This window comes from Bombus pyrosoma, linkage group LG7 (genome assembly GCF_014825855.1).
Source record: "Bombus pyrosoma isolate SC7728 linkage group LG7, ASM1482585v1, whole genome shotgun sequence".
Taxonomy (NCBI): Eukaryota; Metazoa; Arthropoda; class Insecta; order Hymenoptera; family Apidae; genus Bombus; species Bombus pyrosoma.
Genome location: NC_057776.1, coordinates 14,396,639 through 14,418,405, shown reverse-complemented (window position 1 = coordinate 14,418,405; position 21,767 = coordinate 14,396,639). Strand labels below are relative to the sequence as shown.

Below are 21,767 nucleotides of genomic sequence, written 5' to 3'. Positions count from 1 at the left end.
TGTTCCCGTGAATTGGTATAATGAAATTCACGATGGTTAGTGCGCTTCTTTGTAACCGTAGACTTTAGAACAGAATTTTTCTACCATTAGCGTGGAACACTTATTATTATTAGATAATTACGTACAATTTCCAGCATCACATTTCTATATTTTAATATCATCGATAAATGATATCAATATAAACTAAGTTAATCCTCAAAATTATATACTTTTCATAATCAATATTAATCAATATGATAATGTACCGCAAATAAAGAAGTGAAACGCGATATACCATTACAATAAAAGAAAATCATCCATACAAACTTGTTACATAATACAATATCGATATATAAATTTTGTATTCTCCAAAAGTAGTTAATCCACGTATCAATAAGCATCATGATCCTATACTCAACCTCTCTACCAATCGCTTAGAAGATCCTTATCTAACTTCGTAACATTTCACATGTACCTATATAAACTCGAATTTAATCTCAAAATTACACAAACCGTGTAATATATTTCGATTAAAGAAAAGGAATACAATATACCTTTGCGAAAAGAGAAAAATATACAATGAAATTTTTAAACAGTACGATACCAAAGGCTAAACTTCATTCCTTAAAAATAGTCAACGTACGTACTAAGAAATATCAGTGACTAATACTCAATGTTCATCATCAACCACTCATAAAATCTTTATCAAACTTCGTAATATTCCGCGTCCATTCGCTTTGAATCAAAAGACAAAGGATATTCCGCATGACAATAACAGGCACACGCAATAAGCAGCCCGGCTAAAACCATCGTGTGGTTTACCAGAAAATTCTGCGAAGTCCAACCATTGGACCTGTCATTCGGTCGACAATATGTCTCTGGTAACCCTTTTAATCGTAAATCATGAGAACCGACGCGACTAGCGATGGCGACGTGGCCGCGAAATCCGTGAATACACGTCGGCCAGGCTCGTACTTGTAATCGGTCAAGTCGATATCCAGAAAAGTCAGCGCGTGGGAGGTCGATGTCGTGGGCGCAGTTAACTGTCAGTGCTACTGCACTCCCGGTGATCTATGCACTTACGCGGCCCGTTGCCACGATAACGATCTATACGATCCGATCTGATCCGATCGGCGCAGGGTGTGGGCTTCGGGGTGAGCAGCACAGATAGAAAGGCGCGTACGCGTGACGAAACCGTAAAAATCCCCGGAACGTTTAATAAACGCGCGGTTTTCATGCGTCACGCGGCGTCCCCCGGTCGTTTGTTATTCCTGTAATCGCGTGGTTATGGAATTCGCCATCGCGTTGATCTTGCAACAAGGCGACGTCATGACAGCTTCGTTCGTTGCGCGGTCGAGTGAGATCCGTCGACTTTGGAATTTGACGAAGGCAAGCCACGGCTGTGTAAATCGCTTTTGGAACGATACTAGGTGCGAATTGTGATTGTTAACACTCGTGGTTGTAATATCGTAAAGTTATTTGCGCTTTGTAAAGTTTGTACGTAGTGTATCGTCTATGAAGGAAATCGAACGGAAGTTTAGATAACTTGGTGCAATTTTAGATTCTAAAGCTTGTTGATACTTCGGCTTTCAATCGTGTTGTTAGCGCGTTGCATCTCGTTCCGACGCACAGCGCGGCATTTCAACGAAGATTCGGGACAAAAATGAAAATTCGCGAACTACGTTCGCACGAGCAATGATTATTTCGTGAACGTGTCGGTTCACTTTTTCAGGTGAGGAGAAAAATTTGTTTTCAGCTCCGCTCTGCATCTCTGACTCGCAAATATGCCAGATCTATGCAACTTGACAGACGGAAAACTATTTGTAACTTATTCGTAATTGAACTTTATACATTTCGATGGACTTCAGTCTACATATTGCACATACGTACAATACAAATTCGATCCAATAGGAATAAAACAAGTGGATCGTGCCAGCAAAATTTATATCAGTATCGTCCCATAAATTTCATGTGATAAACATTTACCAAGTTCTTTCAGCATTGACGATAATCAAGGATAGCTATATTGGGTTCATCTATCGTTCGATTTACTGGGAAATCAGCGGCCGTAAGAAAGAATAATTTTGAAACAAGCAGTCGACAGGGAAAAGGCGAATTGAAAGCTGTCGCCGGTGAATAATATCGATCGGAACCACAACCCGGTTATCAGGTGTACCGTTGTCCGTAAAGAATTTTCGACTTCGAGTGAAAGGCCAGTTGCCGGTGATCTACCGAGTTGCTTTGCGACGTCTGATAAACGCTGCCTTATTACCATTTGAAACCGGCGGACCAAATGCTTACATTGGGTTACAAATTATCGCACGTATACGAAACGTACGCGTATACACGCGTGCATTCAGGGGTCATCGAGATAAATTAACGACCCGCGTCATTCCAAACTCGCGTAAGTCGGTATGGTGATTGCGAATCCTCGTGCATATTCATTATTGGTACGGTATACGCGTAAAAAATTTATTATTCATTGGAAAAGTTTCCAAACAGTGCACCTCCTCCTCTGGGAACTCCTTGAGCGATGTCTTCCTTTTCCTCCCTTTTTCTCTTCTTTTTTTCTTGACATCGTGGAAGATCGATAGAAACGTCGCAATCACGATACTCTTTGCACGATAATTCTCTCATAATTTCTTGCGTGACGTTCTGTAACGAAGGTTGGATTAATCGAGTATAATTAATCTTCGTTTCTACATCGCATGCGACCCGGTAAATAACGGTGTTGCCGATTTAAAGAGATACGCAAAGTGGATCGTTAAGATACTATAAATTTGATGCTTCCTTCGGTGTTACGTGGTCACAGGGCTGGCTCTGTAATCTTGTTCACTGACAAATTTCGTTACGATTTGCTATTACAATGCTAATCGGCGAAATACTTTAAATCGATTGGTCAGAGTGTTCACTTTCATGTACGTTGCCGTTGAACAAGCGCGAGCGCACGTCACACTTCACTCTTCCTCTATGTTACTCGAGCAAACAACCGTACTCAATCTTGTTCTTCCTGTATTTATTTGCTGGTTGAGCATATTTGTATTCCGATCGTGTTTTCAATCAGTTATATCATCTCGTAGAATCGTTACTAGTTTACATTCAATTTCTGTTTAAATTAATTGTGCGAATCTGTGAATGAATTGACATATATCGTCCGGAATTGTTACCAGATTACATATCTTTCTATTTTTTCGTATTATCTCGCGTATCTGTCTATTTTGTTATACCGTTGTTTAAATACACAAGGATCGTTTTTAAAAAGGACTGTTTCTTTTTATTTTAAATATTGTTTGACACGTGGTTGTTAGTGCCTACTCTTATCGTCGTCGGTTTTCAATTTATTGAGACAGCACTTAGTATAAGTAATTACTGACATGTTTATCATAGACAGAATATCATTGGTTATCACACAAGTCCCTCGTACTGTTCATTTTAATGTTATCAAGTCCTATTGCTTTAAATATTTGTTCAAACTAATTATTAAAGAACTAATTTCAAATATACTTCGCCTTGTAAATCGCTTAAAAAATAATCTTTCGGTAAGTACTCTGTATTTTATGAGTATTTTTATCGACTAAAGTGTGTATATTTATTTTTACTCTACTGTATAATTTAATTTATATTGTAAAAATATATTGGAACTCGTACTGGTTTAATACGGTACGTTACCAATTTTCTAGAGTACATTCTAAGAAATATATCGACCTTGACTCGTGTATAATACCGCGAGCTCGCATTTTGCAGAAAAGAATGAGAGTCAGACCGCGAGTAGACGTCCGAGACAAGAGACATAACTCAAATAAATACGACTTCTAACACATTTTCTCACATTTCTCCCTTTACAATTCTTTATGTTACTCGAATTTATCATTATACTAATACTATCCACAACGTCCCTTATACCGTTCCAAAGCAATACTGCATACGTAGGCAACAGCGATTAATATCGTGCAAGTGTTCCGTATTCGAGAGATATAACGCGTCAGTTAGAATTAATTATAACTTGATATTGACACTGGTGTTATTAACACTGAATATTAAACTGGATATTTATACATTTATGGGAAATATAACCATTCCAATGAAATGTGTATTTTTATAAATTATTAATTATTTCGTAAACAAGAAGTGACGTGGAAGAATTTAAAAGGCTAGTTAGTTGTTAAAGTACGCGAAAGAGTCAAAAGCGGGAAAAGGCACATTGCAAGTATAATACTCGTAAAAGTATGAAGTAGATGGAAAAATGTGTAAATTTATGTCTTGTTCCTTGATAAAAACATAAACTTGGATAAGCTTAATTACAACTTTGCATTTGACCCTAACCAAATACTACAATTAATCCTTATCACATGGACAAATAATTTATGTTCCTGTCCAATAAATATCAATATCAATTTTGCCAGGAGCATCTGTTTCTAATAATTATAAAAACAACCTGGAAGCGCTGTCTCTATCACAATAAGGATGAAAATATATAAATATACATGTAATTATAATTTTACCTGAACGAAAGCCAATTATAATGGTCTCGTCAAAAACATTTACACGTTTCGAGTAACTTCAAGAACGAAAGATCTTCCAATCTTATATTTTTCTTGTGGAATACTTCGCTTGTACTATTGGTTAAATAGAAATTGGCGAAGATAGGGAAGGAACACTAATAACAGTGGTAAGAAGAATTCGCGTTCAATTTCGTCGCGTACCTTTTAGTCCTTTGTCAGGCGAGCCGACAAGCAGATCGCGCGAACAAGAACGACGTGGATGTATTTCGTTGTGGTGGAAACAATGCGCCTGTTGCGTCAGAACGAACGAATGCCGATTACACCTGTAATGATCTCCGACGAATAGCGATGTCGAAAGACTCTTTGCGCACCGTGACGTGTCCAAAGTGATTTCTCCCTAACCGCACGGCAGCCCACCGAGTCCTCACCGAGCAAATTTGCAACAGAATGCTTACGACCAACGTTAGGTCACGCAAATTTCCATTTTTTACATTTTATGCTCATCCGTGCAGAAAACCGCGTTCGTTCGACGAGAAAACTGCCTTCTTTTCCTATGTTTTATTCATTCAAAATGTCGTCCATTTCTCGTTTATAAATCACGTTCATTTACGTGTCAGGGAACAAACTCTTCGTAACACAAAATTTCACTCTGTATGTTCATGCACATACTGTGATCACTTGTGCTTGGTTTATCAATTTCAAATACAGTTCCGCTAATTCTGTCGTAATTAAGGGATTATCATACAGGAGCGTTCAGACGATCGGTATTAATTGTCAATACAATATCGAAAATCTTAGATATCGATAAGAATACCGATAATAATATTGATCTTCTGAACGTTCTTCTTTAACCTTCTTTATTTTTGTATCTATTAAATTAGGCTTTTAATGTGTCAGTTTTTGCTATTGTACATTTATTGTTCGTTAACTAGTATTGACTGCTATTGGTCACAGGTTTTCTACTATCTAAAGATACTTTAACAGAAGATGACGCAATGATTCTCCGAACGATTTTGATTAATTTGTTTAATTATTCTTTTATAATGAACTTTTGTAAGATTATGATCTGTAGAGAATTAATAACTTTCGAGCAATTTTATTAGTAATACGTCTATCTATGTCATCTCTAAACAGCGTAGAACGTATTAGGAAACAGAAATTCTACCTTTCGAATATTATGTCGTTCGAATTTCTCGGTCGATAGAAAGGCGGTGCACGCGAGTGAATCACTTGTTAGATTCGTCGTTGGTCGGAGCATCAAAAAGGAAATTGAGAAGGCGAGAGAAAAACGGCATCGTTGCTGCGATTGCAAAAGCAGGAAATTATTACACGCGTCACCGCTGTAAAATGCCATCAGGCCGGCGCGGCGCACGAACATTAAGACCATTTCTCTCTCTGACAGCGAACAGTAGGACGATTCGACGCGATCGAACGCTCAACGACGGTATATAAAAGGTAGTATCGGGTATCGACGCCGCTTCCCTCGTCGCGTCGAAATTGCGTTTCAATTAACCAATGATTAACGAGCTCCCAGGCGGACGCTGTCGGATTCGCAATTATTTAGCACGTTAACGATCCGCGTGATCGATTATCGCGCAAAAACCGATAATTTATATTCAATTTGATGTTCTTCGCCGCATAATGAACTTCGCCGATCTTCGTACGAAATTCCCTTCGGACGTTCTTTATGAGCCTGTTTTTCCGCCATTGATTTTATGAACCTAATCACGAACAAGATTCTTGAGTTTCCCTTTTACTACTAGCGCTACTATCGATGTCTTTCTCCTCATCCGCTCTAATTACACTCTTTTCCGCCGTGCTCGCTCACTTATCTCCTCTTCTAGTCGATTTATATAAAAGCTGTAGCTAACAGTTCACGGTAATGATCCTTATTATCTATCGTTGTTAATCATTAACGCGCGCTCCGTAAGCGGCAACTGCGTATCTGATGCGAATTTCTCTATGAAGGGGCACTGATTGCCGGGCTTGTTTCGCAACCGATTATTAAGTACACGATTTAGATAATTCGAGCTGGATGGGAAAGCTCCTATATCGTATTACAAGTTTTGTAAAACTAGCTCTCTTTGATTCTATGACGATCGAAATACAATTGCGTTTCGGAGCACGAATACCTGAACGTGAAATTATCACACACGTACAGCGACTACAAAAAGTATTGCCACGTTATTGTGTTTATTGTATCATTTACAAACTAGTTAATTAGATCAATTATATTATTTGATAATTTCGTATCTTTTGGTAGTAAATACTTTTTCATATGATCGTGAAAATATCCTGAAAAAAAATATAGAACCTGATAAAGAAAAGATTCATTGGAGAGTTCAAGTAAATTTTTCAGTCGAAGTGGAAAATTCTTAGGGAAATTATGAAAAATTAGACACAGCGTGTTGGCAAAAAGAATGGAATTTAAAACACGATGATCAAATGTTATTTTGAGTTGTGACGCTTCTGAAATACATATGCAACATGTAGTTCAGCAGAAGGAAATTTGCCAAAGAGAAGAATATTCTTTTTATTGCAAAAGCAGTTGGCGCGTATGCAAAAAGTTCGCTTATGTGCATATAAATTAGATATACGTACATATAAATTAAAAGTACGACTGGATGGGGTTGTGAGCAACGCAAGAAGGGCGAAATAGGGAATTGAGGGAAGTTCAGGAAGATAAGATCGACTAGATTACGAAAATATCGAAAGCGACGAGTCAAAAATAGAAATGAATTTCTGAACTTGTCTAATTAACTTAGTTATCCGTTCTTCAAAAATGGGACATTATTATAGTATAATTGCATTATATTCTATTAAATTTTGTATTATTTCTGTACAATTAAAGTTTATGAAATATCGTATTTATTTCTACGAAGATTATTTTATTAAACATTTTTTCTTTCACTAGAGACTCTTCCTATGTTTTTATCATATCTTCTAATACTTTTTATTGGTTCAATTAAAAAAATACCGTATTATAGAAGTTTCTGTGTAGAAACATAGATGAAATTTTGAATAAAATTCACACGGAACACCTTACGGTTAATAGAATCGTTTATACTTTTCTGATACACAAACGTCGCTTTTAATGGCCTGTTGCAAAGATAGTTTAGAAAGCGAATTCTTCTCAGCTGGGTTTTTTGTTCACCTCCACGTCTCTCTGCCCGCCTCCCTTCTCTCTCCAAGCGTTGTTTCTTAATAAAACAGCATAACCTTTCGTTCGTATTCGACTCGATGGCAAAGCGATTAATCGGAGAAACTATTTTCAAAGAAGTGCATGACTGCGCACGAGAGATTTCATGCTGCAATTTGCAGCCAGAGCGGATCGATAGACGCAACAGACTTTTATCTATTGTCGAACCCTCGAGGGTTTCTATGATTCATGGAAAATGTCGAGAAACTTGTATCGAGTTTAATGTCTTTTCTGTACAATTAACGATGGTATATTGATCGGGGTAGATAGCAAGCTCGTAGGAAATTCTGATTATTGAACTTTATACATTAAAGTAGATGGAAACTTTTACTTTAAGGGATACGCGTATAGTTGAAATTAAATAGTTGGCTTTTGGAAAATGTTTCCATTCGAAAGTACGAATTCTTTACGATGTTCCTCGCTCTTGAAATAATAGAGCTATGACATTTCAAAGTGCGATTAGAATATTTAAACTATGGAATTATAGAAACGAATATTGGTTGGAAATATTGAAAAAAATTATTCGATTTGGAGTTTGGTCAAATTTGATATTATTATTCTATATGGAAATACCTGGCCTTTATCGGATCTTTTTCGTACAGTTCTGAGTTCTTTCTTATGGATTAAAAAGTTCCATCGATAAGAATATTTAATGAAAAGCTTAATGAAAAGATCTCTCATGAGAAGTTAGAAGGATTTTTAACGAAAACTCGTATTTCCAAGTACAAATAACCGTCATTTTAGATAAATTGATAACTTTTAATCACCTAGGACGCATCCTTGGCTTATTTATTAATTCTAAAACTTAATCAATTTTTTTTATTGAACAATAGATGACTAACACATTATACTACAAAAGTACTGTATCAGAAAGCGTATCTTTTGCCCCTTCCAGCCATATATGTGTATCTACATCTATAAATAAAATATTTGCGATTGTTAGTTGTCAGTACGTTATTTTGAATAAGAAAGCGTGTACCTAGAAAGTGTATTTCTTTCAGAAACGTAAAAGACATTTTATTTCTTCTGCAACTCCTTAAGTCACTGACAGGATCACCTGGAACGAAACGCGTTAATTAATTAAATTAATAATTTTTAGCAACGATAAAAGATCCAGCGAGATTTATCGCGAAGTTTAATACGCCGATAATATGAAACGAAAATTTCGAAAGATGTCACTTTTGTTGCTTTTTGCTTCTTGTTAAATAATTGGTGTAAGATAGTGTTGAGCGTTAGGATTTTAATTACACGATGTAATATAATGTTATAGTGTTCATGCGAATTAATTACACGCATAAATTAACGTTATCAAGCTCTAATCTATGGAACAACTTGTCTCTTTTATTCCGCCAATTAGAACATGCGAAAGCCAATTCCAAATGTTTTTCGAACGTGAGATTAATTTGTGCACAGTTAGTGCGCACTCGTAACTTTCTAAACGCATTTCTATCATAGACAAACGACAAAGTACGTAAACGCACGATTAGAATCAATAATTGAAGTACTTCGATGGATTCTGTAAATTTTCTTGTTGCAAAGATTCCACTATAATTTTTCATTCATCAATTTCGTCAATACAAATCAGTTTGCGTTCGATTTTCGTTGAAAATTTGATTCTTAACTTTGAGGAAAATGTACGGAAATCATTAAATGTGCGCATTCTCGCTTTCATTTGAAACTACAGGTTTAAAACTTCTTCTAAATTAGCAATCTTTCGATGCAAAATTGAAAAGATTAACTCTCATGCACTGTTTGATCGTATTCTTTCATCGTTAACCTTCTTAAGGTCAAGGAAAAGATGTAATAGATAATATTCATTGATATGCGTGTTTTCTCGTTTCAATTTTTACTAGATATTTTGTTAAAACATTAATTTCGTTAAAACGAGTCTATGACTCGGACATAAAAATACAGGGACAGCAGCAGGATCGACCGTATATTCAACCCCCAACTACAGGTGTATTTTTATTCACTAAATTTATATTTTTCTCGTTAAATTACCGTGTTATAAAATTGTATCTAACACGTACAACTATTTTGTTCGTCAGTACGTCTTCTAAAATCCTCTAGGGGATTGTAACAAAATAAAAACTCAGGCTCCGCTTACAATTAGGGTTTGGCTGGTAGTCTGTAATCAAGGGATGACTTCACTTACAGCCGACACATCTCCAAACCTTATTTACAATCCTACGAAACTGAAATCTTTTAATCATTCTCTCCATTCATTCCCCGTAAAATTGTCAGAAAGAAGAGAAAAAGAAGAAGGAAATTGAATAATGATTCTGCAAGTTAGTATCTAAAAATAATAGAAATTCACGAGACAAGGATATAGCCAATTGCGAGATCGACGAGACGAGCGATAAGTGAAATTCTAGTCGTCGTATTTCGAGACAATAGAAAATTGTTAAACGGGCGTGTCGTCATCGCCAGGTAAGAATAACGAAGCCATTTTGGAAGAGGTGCATTGTTACAGTCTGAGGGAATTGCGCGCGGCATCCGAGCAGGTCGTCGAAGGCGAAGATAATGGACTTGATGCCTGCAGCGTTCCTTTGACTCGGCAAGAATTTAACTCAAAACGTTAACTCGTCGGTACACACCTCTTTTCTGCATTCTAACGTTCCACGCGATCGTCCTCGTGCATCTACATACGCGTCTCGATCCGCTAGAGTAGGCACGCGTCCTCACGATCCTTCAACGATCTCGAACGCGCCGCGATTCCTGTCGCGATTTATCTCCTCGCGCGCGTTGTTAACATACTTCTCGTAGATTTTATTGCGAGTTGAAGTTACGATCGAATAAACTCTTGTATAACTCAATAAAGAGTCCGCACACGTTTTATCGTATACGGGCTGTAGACTAGAACTTCTATGTACGCAGTCGGTTTTAAAAGAAGTATATAAATGGATTTTGAACTAGAAGCATCGATCTGGAAAGCGACTTCACCTGTATTCTTCCTTATCATTGCCATTCATGTTCTTTCGAACGTACGAATTCGTTGGTCGAAGGTTTGAACAAAGGCGATTAATTTTAAAAGTAATTTCGTATTTATTTTTGGTTATTCTGATTCATAGATCTTATAGTTGGAATTAGATCGGATTTTTGTGTATTTATGGGAAATGCGAGGATGCAAGAATTCACAGAATGTGTATTTTAATATACAGAGATGTATAAAATATTCTGCAACTTGGTACTTAGACTTGGTTAGTCCAACTTAGCTTCTATTTTTATATCATATTCGTGGGAATATGGTTTTGTATAATTATACGCAGTCCATTTATAATATGTATACGTCGACTTATAATATCCAGGTTTGAAGTAAGGAGCTTGGCTTTTGTATTTATTTTTAGTTACTAGTCTCATCTCTTTGTAAGAGAGTAATAACTGTTTTTATAAGAATGTAAATTGTACGGAATTTTTGGGGATTGTAAGGAATCTTTGATACATGAATTCTAGCTGGAATTTTGAATTAAGAGGACTGATTTCAAAAGTAATTTTTATAATTATATCTTTCTAGATAAGTAAGTTACATCCTTTTAGGAAGGGGAAGAGAGAGAAGTTAGGAAACTATGGATGATAAAATTAAGAACGAAACTCATATACTGTGTATACGCATGTACATGTATGCGTGCAGCATGATTTATTGATTTATTTTGTAGGAAATTCATGGGAAAATTTCATTCTAGGAGAAATTTCATTCTGTACCAATTTATATTATAACGAGCCTACAGTGGAATTTACAGAATAAAATTACAAAATATAAATCTACATTAACAAATAGATGAATGTTTGTTAAGAAGTGTTCAAATATTTTCTATAATAGCAATAGCTTAATTTTTATTTAATTGTAATTTTCCGAAGAACGCGAATTAGATCGCTGTTGACCTCCTTTTCACGACTAGCAGGAACGAAATCATAAATACATAATTTCAATCTGTTTAATTCTCCGCGAGGAGCAGAGGTTATAAGGTAGGCGACGACAACTTGGAACCATTCGATTTTGACATCACCGAAATGTATCTACCCGACGTCTTCCCCATTAAATTATTTTTCCGACAGCATAATTGAGAAACGCGCTTCTCGGGTAGTCAATCAAATTAACGCACGCTCCATCACAAAGCCATCGAGATAGCATCTCGAGAAAATTCTTTCCCCGCTAACAGCTACCGCCAGCATTGTTTCAACTTTGGTATTCGTTCTAAACTCAACGCACTGTGCACATGTAAGACGAATCGTTGTATCGAGTTTAAAGCGTTCGACCATAAAAGCCAGCCATTATTTAAGAAGTCAACTTGAAAAACAAGTTAAATTAAGCGTTTTCCCAGACAAATATCTTTAATATCTGTAGTACCGGGGGAAAACTCTGGGTAATAATTAAGAAGGTCTACTTGACCATGGTTCATCCACATCTGTGGAACATGTGCGTGCCGGGTATACCAGAGCCATGGCATAGGAGATAGCCGTTAGTCAGTTGAGGGGTGAGTGTTGTCAGCGTTGTCAAGGAGTGTGGTCGGCGTGAAAAAGAGCGTTTGAACCGTTGTGACGAGAGGAGTGAGTGACGAATGATGCGTGTATACAGACTGACGGAGCATCATACTTGATTTTGTGTTACGTGAACGATATTGAAACAAATCATACCGTTATCAAACCTATCAGCACTATACTATATCCCATATACCTGAGGTGGATAGGTCGTGATAGGTGCTGCTGCGTGTGTAGATGTCGTTACTGGGGTACTGCCGCTTCTCTTCTCATTTTTGTATGGTGGAAGAAAAATCGGACTACGGTCGTCGGGATATGAACCTGGGTCCCGAACGTTTGTAACCTAAGGCGCTAACCACTGTGCTGGCGTCGTCCGACAGTAGTTGGTGTCGAGAGAACCTTTGTATAGAGAATTAAAAAGCGTATCGATCGAAGGATAACAAAATTTCGGATCCCATCATTTCGGGGGTCAATTTGTTTGTCTGGTGTAACTAGCAGTCGGTTAGAAAAAGGGATAGGACCAGTAAGGTTCTCGGAAATCTAGCGGAAAATCCTAAAATAGTAGTCACAGCTATGCGTACGCGACGTAATTTATAGCCTTGCTAATGTCGCCGGTTTTCAACCGACACTTTAAGACGAGTTTGCTAATTATCGAACAGGTTTCGGATCCGTTTCTCCTCCAAGCCTGAATTTTGTATGCTTGTTGCCTGCTTTTCCCTTCATGGTGGCCAGCAAAATTTTCTTTCTGCGTTTACGATCGAAGAAGATATCCAGCGTCAGTGACGAGATCAATAATTATTCGAACACTATCGAAACGTGATCGATACGCATCGATGATACGCGATCTTGCACGGGGTTATAAATTGTGTATCGAACTGCACTGGTAGTTATATGCGACTGTTATTAATGCTCGATCATGCGAAGTTCCTCGAAATCAGAGTTTCTCGATTGCATCAGCCATTTTTGTGTTTGTGGCTATGTTTGTGACTATTGGCTTTCGTGGGTGAAAGTTTATTTTTCATTTCATTTTTGCTGTGATTTCTCATAATAGTTTTTCCTTTTCTTAACACTGCGCAGAGAGATACACTTTTATGAGAAATCGTGACGAATTTCAATACAAAAATACTTAAAAGATCTTAGACGAACTCTTACAAATTGCAAAAGTTTTTGAAACGGATCAACGTTTGCCGAAAGCTAGTAGAATTCTATGATTTTCATCGAGTCGCTAATAATTTGTTATATATTTAAAAGAATTGAAAAACTCATTTTTTAAGCGGCAACAGAAGATTCTACTAACAATCTTCATAATCACATGATCTGTATTGTAATTGAAATAGTAAATCGGGATATTTAGTTACATAATAATATAGTAATTGCTCCTGTGAATACAGATAACGATAAAACGAATGAAATTGTCATAACAAAAATTCATTAAGAAGATGAATCATTTTGATTATAATTTATAGAGCAATTTTTCATTGAAATAATTCTAATAATATCTAAAGATGTCAAAGCAGAGGAAATGTCAGTTATAGGCAAGCAAAGAGCGTAAAATTTACTAAAATCTCTAATTATTATAAATTTTATTCGTATTTATACGCAGGTCTCTCTTAATCGATGTAATAAATTAAAAGATAAATTAGCCGTGTTTAGGTATCCAATAAATTAGACAATTTTTAAGAAATCACCGAATAAATGCAAATTCCTTTTCAATATTTGACATATAATTTTAGACGCATTCTGTTCTCGCGATTTTTGTTTACATTCAGGAAGTGTCAAATTTTTATAAATTGTGCAACACTTTGCATACAAGTTTCCGCAGATCGGTCGTTGCGGTTAATTAAATGAATCGTTTTTGGATAACCGTGCGCCGATTATCGATGCGTCGTTCACATCTTTCGCGAGAAGATTTACGGGTACAGTTATGCAAATTGCGTATAATTTGCGCTTGTACCGATCGAAAAATCGTGGTCGGGCGCATCGGTATCCGCCGTGCTCAAACGCGAGTGCAGCAAGTGCACATGCAGGTGCACGTGCACAGATTCCAGTGCGTAGGATCGCTTTTCCTTTGATCCGATCGAGATCTCGACCAGCAACGAGATCCAAGACTATACTTTGCCAACGTCACTCGCCTTCTTTCATAAATCACGGTTAATTCATTTTAATTTATCGATCGACTCGTGTCGAAATCGGAACGCATCAAACGCCAATAAAATGTTTATGCTGGCGAAATTTACTAGACCGTCGATCGAGGGTAAAATATATAGACAGATGGTATCTTTATCTCGATATTCTTAATTTTAAAACCACACGTTTAAACGTCTGCCGTGCAGAAGTTATTAAACTTGATGGCATGATCGAGCATGATTTTCATAAAAGTATAAATATAAATATATACAAGGTATAAATTTGTTGAATAACTTTCCCTTACATTTAGGTATTATATATATTATGATACATATTGATGTATCGATCTATAATATACTTGGCGTATGTACCGAGTTTATATATTTACCATGATGGTTATTAATTGTTTGCATTGCGAATTTTTCTACTTTGAAATTTCTCAGATATGCCGAAAAAGCCGCATAAATGTTGACAATCCAAGCACTGTATATTCAATGATCTCACACAGCATGGAAAATGGATCGCATAATTATATCTTTTTAATAGATTAAATTCTCCATCAATATCGCATCGATCAATCTTATATCCCTACTTGTATCAATTTCCACTCCGTGAATGGAACAACCATTTTTCATTGCCTGCTAACCTCAGCCGATAGCTAGCTGCCACTTTTTCTCGCGTCTAACTGCGACTCCAACGAAATCATTTTTCCGCTCGATCGTTCCCCATCGTTGCTGTGTTCCGTGACGGTCGGTTTGATCGACCAACGTCAAGCTTTCGTCTTCCTCGGCCAGAGATAACGAACAAGAGGGAAAGAGTGGTATGAACAGATCGATCGAACTAACAGACAAGAGAGGTAAGTTCGTGAGAAAGCCGCGATCAACAACGGTTTATCCTTATAGCGAGGCGTGCACGCGAACGCGTGTAATGTATAATGCAACGTATAATTAGGCAGATTGCCGGAACTGACACGAGAGGTCCTGGCACAGGTACAAGTGCTCTCGCCAACCTGAAAAGTCGTCTGGCTACGATTCTCCGCTTTAAGTTCAGTATCTTCAAGTATTACTTACTTGAAATAAAGGATCGTTATAAGTGGAAAGTAAGTTCTCAAGTTTCATTACAGTATATCAGCGATTTTCGACCTTTTTCGTTTCGTAACACACAAAAAGTAATAATTAAAATTCTGTGACACAGCAAAAGATAAATCGTACTTGATTCGAGACAGAACATTCACACCGGGTGGCCACTGTCCTTTAATATATTTGATAATCGAAGGGAAAAGAAGTCACTGTTTCTGATTAAGTAATCAGATATCGCGTGTTCGAGAAGTTCTTTGGCGGTCAGAAATCACGGACTTATATGGTTAAGATAAAATTCGTAAGATTTTAATCTTTTCTTTTTCATAAATCAAATATTTTTTGTATAATTTGCATTGGAAGATTGGAATGGGAACGATATCGAAATTATTATTAGGAAAATATGTGGGAAAATCGACTGTTACGTTAGTTGCGTTTAACTATAAAAGAGAAGAATATTAGTTGTACAATTTTTTAAGTCCACTCGCAATTTTTTACAAAAAGAATTAATTCTCACGGAGATATATCATATTCGTAATCTTGTGTTGCCATATAAGTGTTTCTTAGTTTTCTATTTTTAACAACGAACACTAGTTTTACATCTTTCGGGCTAACGTTGGTTTTATGCATACTGTATTGGAATGCAAACTCGAGGGTTGCATGAAAGTACGAATAATGAATATCGATGTCGAAGAACGAATTTACCACGCGCTGTTTGCCAACGTTTATTTAGAATCGACGTATAATTGATTTTTAAAAATAACCTACGTGTTTACGCTCTACGTTAACGTTCACAAAACACAATATCTTGTCTATCGTAGAAAACAAAGCTGGAAACTGGAGAATAATCCTGTTTATCGACACGACAAACCGAATTGTTTGATATGAACACAGAATATAAAATAAATTACGAATAAAAAGTAATATGCATACAGAATATTGGTATATGAATGAAAATATTGTAACGATATTCAAATATTTTCACATAACTGTGTCGTGTAGGTTGTAGTTGTCATATTATTCGATGCGTAGCAGTCATTTACGGTAAAATTTTCGTTAAACGAATCAAGGTATGTAGAGAGCGAGCCACATAAAGTGTTATAAGCTGTTTTCTTCGAAACAGATATCGGTTCGTTCTTCCTTTTTCTCAAATTAAGTGGGCCAGGGGACTAATTACACATTTTGAGTGCAAAAATTTGTGGTGGAGTCCCCTTTCACTTTTTCGAAGCGGAGTGGCGCGGTTATTAACTTTTTGTTATTTAGTGACATTAATTTGTAACTTCGCTTTTTACTCTGCATGCTGAAACGGTTACGAATATTTTTTTCGTGATGGAGAATTTTGCATTATTAAGGTAGGGGGTAGGCTGTATTTTCACTTACTTTTAAGGATGATTCGTCAATAATTCTCATGTAGTTCAGAATACAATGATTCCTATTTTTCTACAATGAAATATTTCATAAATGGTTTTTCATTATTTCAGATATTTCTTGGCATTTATACATTGATAAAATTTATATCACGAACAATATCTGTATAACCTACAAACAAATCCTGTAATTTGAAACTTAATTGTCATTTTTCACCAATAATAAGCATTATCGAAGTCTTATGAATTGTACGATGTCACATTAATATAATAGAAGAATATTATTTTGCAATGAAAGAAATGTTCTAGCTGTAAATAGCGATTTAATACCCAAAACTCATCATAAAAAACAATTTAAAAAGTTATGAATACTGGATTTAACAGAAAAATATTAAAATACCTAAAGCTCTAAATTCTATAGTAATCAACGATCGTAATATTTCATTTCGTGGGTTTTGCTAATAATAACCCATGCGAGTGATCGATGCCATCTACTACGAAACTACTGTATAAATGACTCTTTCAGTAGCCAAACTGATTATTTCCATTGTTCTTCGAAGTTCCCGATTTCACGATTCGGATACATGTAATATTCAATAAACTCATTTACCAATTTAATCTGCTCATTTAGTAAACTCATTCACCACAGTAAGATAGTACAAACGATCGCAAGTTACATTGTAAAATAACAAAAATAAAGAAACTTTGAAATCATCAACTTGTAATGTAATTGATCGAAGCGATTTGTAACCGATTGAAACGGCGCACCGGGAAAGAAACAAAAGCTATCAGATCGTCTGGACACTTTTATTTCTTCCGTGACACGACGCATGTTAACACTGATATACCGAATGCTCAAGCACAAAATCAATTACGTGTACGGAGCTGGTATTATGCAAATGTCGATCGCGCGTGTTTAGTTTAGTACACGCGTTATTTCCATTTTATAGTTCCGCTCGCGACGCAACGAGCGCAACCCTTCTTGACACCTCCGCGATACGCAATAAAATATAATCTGACCAAGGTAATTTTATCTTCCGCGTTCGCCCATAAATCTCCCGTCGTTGAATTAATTTTCCCTCTCGTACGCTGCCGCGCCGCCTCGTAATGCGTCGACCGGTTGAGCAATCGTACGATTAAACGTAAACGCGCGCTAATATATTGTACTTAAAGGTTCGAAGCGTTTCAACTGTGGATAATAAACTGGTAGTAGGTTAATCGCTTTCGGTGCCGCTTGTTTCAGCCTCTGTGGTTTAGGGAAACTCCACGATTGAGAAAACATTTCTTTTGCATTAGGTGAAACTGATCAAGTGTCGGCGTTTCTCCGATTAGCGTATTCACTGTTATAACAGATAACGTTACATTTATTTTTAGATTTATATCAGTGATATTTGTTGGTAATCGCGTGTATGTTTTATCAGATTACGATCTTTCAATTGATTTGTATTTTGCATGTTATATTAACCTTAGGAGGTTAATGTATTCGTGTTGTATAATATATGCGTACGAGAGAAATATTTTCTCGTAAATGGTAATGGGAAACAGTGGTTTCGTTGATTCGTAGAGTATCTTCATTCTACGTAATGGATAAACACGTTGGTTTCCATTTATTTCATTTACAAATCTGGTTATCTCGTATCTTGTCTTCTATGCATCGATGCGATTCGATTTGCGAACGATTAAAAATACCAATTGATATTACTACGTTGACTGAAGGTCTATTCTAAAAAAGGTCAAGGTTCTAATCGTACTATCAGTTACTAATAAAAAAGGAAGCTACGAAAAATACAAGAGTAAATGAAATAATTTTCCAAAATAACAAGGTTATTTTAATGTCACCACTTTACTGCTTCTTATAAATGATATTTACAATTCAATATTACACGCTAATAGAAACATAAAAAATTCATTAAATAAATCATGCACATACTTAGGAAGATGGTAACGACTATGAGAATGTAGAAAATGTAGAAATTAAAAAAGATACGAAGAGAAGTTCTTCGGAAGTTTAACGAATGATATTCCCCATCTAACGTTAAACGATAACAAAGACATAAAACTTGAAGAAATAAATGATGTATGTAAGGAGATGGAAAGGACTGTGAGAACGTACAAAAACTGAGAATTCAAATCGAGAAAGAATGTCTGTTCAAGGCGGGGTTAAGCGCGTAACGAGCTTCAGTCGCAAGAAATCGACGAACGCCTTTATTCGGAACGAGAGATATGTATGTGTACTTGTTCTGTGCGCTACGGCATAATGACGGGTTGAAGAACGATCGACCGCAAAATAATTGTGATCAAAACCGCGAATATTTTCAGATCCTTAATTTTCGAGAAAGCGACCTGGTCGTGTACACGATCAAAGGATGCCTGCACATGAGTTCCGTGTTTCTGATTTCCAATTTGTAAACGTCCTTATTTTCCTTCCCTTTACCCGGTCATCGCGCGAATGCTAACATTTATCCGACACCTTTATCTTTGGCATAAGTATGGAGTCGAAAGGCAAGGCAATTACATATTGTGCATCCTATACGTATGTAATTCACACACGTTCCCTTATATGGGTCGTAAATCACAATATAAAAGATGGAAATTTATGTGAGAGCAAGAAATAAATATGAACCTTTAATAATTGTATTTAATGTGTTATGCTTCTTTTCTTTTTTTTTTTTAACAATTGTGTAATATTACACAACAATTGGGTGTCGCTCAAAAAGTTTCTTTCGTTTTATAAGGAAATAATGGATGCACAACATTTTTCGTTTTATATTATTTTATCGAATTACGTATGATCCATTTTGTTCTATCAAGATAAAGATCACAACGTTCGACAGATTAGGTTTCACGTTTGCATAAAGATGCATCGTTGTAATAGACGTCTCTGTAAAAGAAAGACACTTTTTGGACGACCTAATGTAAGTGAAAATTTACTAGATAATTTGGAAACTATTATTTTAATAATTTTGTACTGACAATTATTTTCTAAGAGTTTTAGATAGTTCATGTCCACATATAACGTATGTAAATTTTTTTCGTATTTAATTATCTTTCTTTCATCTGGTTCTTCTTTTTTTCTTTTAATAATTACTGTTATGATTGAATAAATATTCCGAATGAAAGTAACACTATTCGATCGAAAAATATTTATTTTATATTTGAAGATTCATCGACTGTTAAATCAATATGTTTTAAAGTTTAACGAAGATTTACGACAGTTCTTTGACGATTAAAATGTAGCATTTAATTGCTGGCTGTCCCTTGTAGGTGAGTCATTCTATTTTTAATCTCTGTTTGAACGAAATTGCTTTCACCAAGAGTGAAAACGCTTAATAAGTAACAAACTCATACGTTAAAGTCCAACTTACATTCATAATTACTCTTTCTGTAAATTATTCCCTCAGTCATGAGACTGCGCATGAAGAATTGAGCATTTTAACGTGGAGACGTTTTCATTACTGAAACGATATTCAATTTACATTGCTCTACATCAACGATTTTACTCGGGTTTATTCAAAGGAAGACTATAAATCGTATTCTTTAAACTGGTCGCGATTTTTAAAGTACCACAGATATAACGTATATAATCTTTTTCACTTTAAATATTTTAGAAATCATTACATACGATAATACAAAATTTCTCGTAAAAGAAAATAGTTAGTATATTCTGTTCAGCTGAATGAAAAATAAAATTTTTGTCTAATATAAAGCAATAGAGAAAGAGTCGAGTAAAAATAATTCCAGTATACTTTTCCTAGTCAGAAAGTAATTAACATTTCAATAAGTCACCCATCGCAATGAATTTACTAAATCGTTTAATAAGATCTATCTTCTCTTTATCAAAAGTTTCGCATGAAATTGTAGAAAACCATTAGTAAATTTGATCAATTTCTTGTTCCTTATTTTCTGTTTCTTAGAAGTTGATTTTTCTATATCAATCCTCTTAAAATTTTTCTCCTGGAACATCGAAAATAATCTTTTATACGTTCTTATTTCTTGTATTTAAAGCTTATGGACAAACTACATTATCCTTTCCAGCTGCTACTGTCGTTTCATTTTTTTTAATAAAATACCTAAAGCATACTGAGTCACGAATATTGCTATTTTTTTATCATTCTGTAAATCTCCATAAAAATTATACATATTGTCTATTTAAAACAGATAACAGATAATTAAGGAGCAATAACACGACACTTGACACGACAGAAAATTTTAAAACTATATTCGATATTGCATTGCTCCATGTAATTGAAACAGTGGCGTTTAAGAGAATCTTGAAATATAAAGTTTCATTATACAGATCTAGCTTATATTCATATTTGTTTGTAAGAAATATTTACATTAATTCATATTAATTTATACTTCAAAAACTATGAAAAAGATGTAATAAAAAGGTCTATTTAAAAAGATGTAATAAAATTATTCTGTGATTACAATTTTCTAATAGTTAATGGATTAAGTAGAATGGGGAATTGTACTATTAAGTAGAACGAGTCAAGATTTTTATTGACACTATATGTTATTTCTCATAGACATAAAAATACCTATATTATTTTTTATATATCGGAACAGAATTCAACTTGATTATAAAATTATGAAACGGCCTAATACATAAATCATCTGTTCCATAAATTTCGATTTAATCCCCCTAATTTCTCACATATCGAAAAAATAATCCAGGACACTTGGGTCAAAACACTGCGAAAGCAAAGGCTTTAAACGACAACAAGAAAGCTTGATTCGTTCTGTTGACCTGTGTTCCAGCACTCGTTTTGGACCGGTCTTTGAGCACGGTCATTCGGAAGGTGAACGACACCATCGACTAAGGTATTTCTATCTTGGTCCTGGAGGGCTGGGTCCTTCTTCGACTCGTATACCGATTCTCTCGCTAAAAAGTCACTCTTGCCTCTCGGCGTGCCGTTAATCGATCTTGTTCCCTTCAAAATGAGCAAACAGGAAGCGATAGAGAGGAGAAAGAAACAAAAAAGAAAAAAAAAAAGAAAAGAAAGAAAGAGGGGAATCGACGAGGAAGAAAAAACCT

At 35.6% G+C, this 21,767-nt stretch overlaps 1 protein-coding gene across 3 annotated transcripts in view; it reads right to left on the bottom strand.

Annotated features, from left to right (window-relative positions):
• LOC122569141 (class A basic helix-loop-helix protein 15-like) overlaps positions 1–21,767 on the bottom strand; it is a 257,562-nt gene that overhangs the window by 70,324 nt on the left and 165,471 nt on the right. The gene's annotated exons all lie outside the window — the stretch shown is intronic.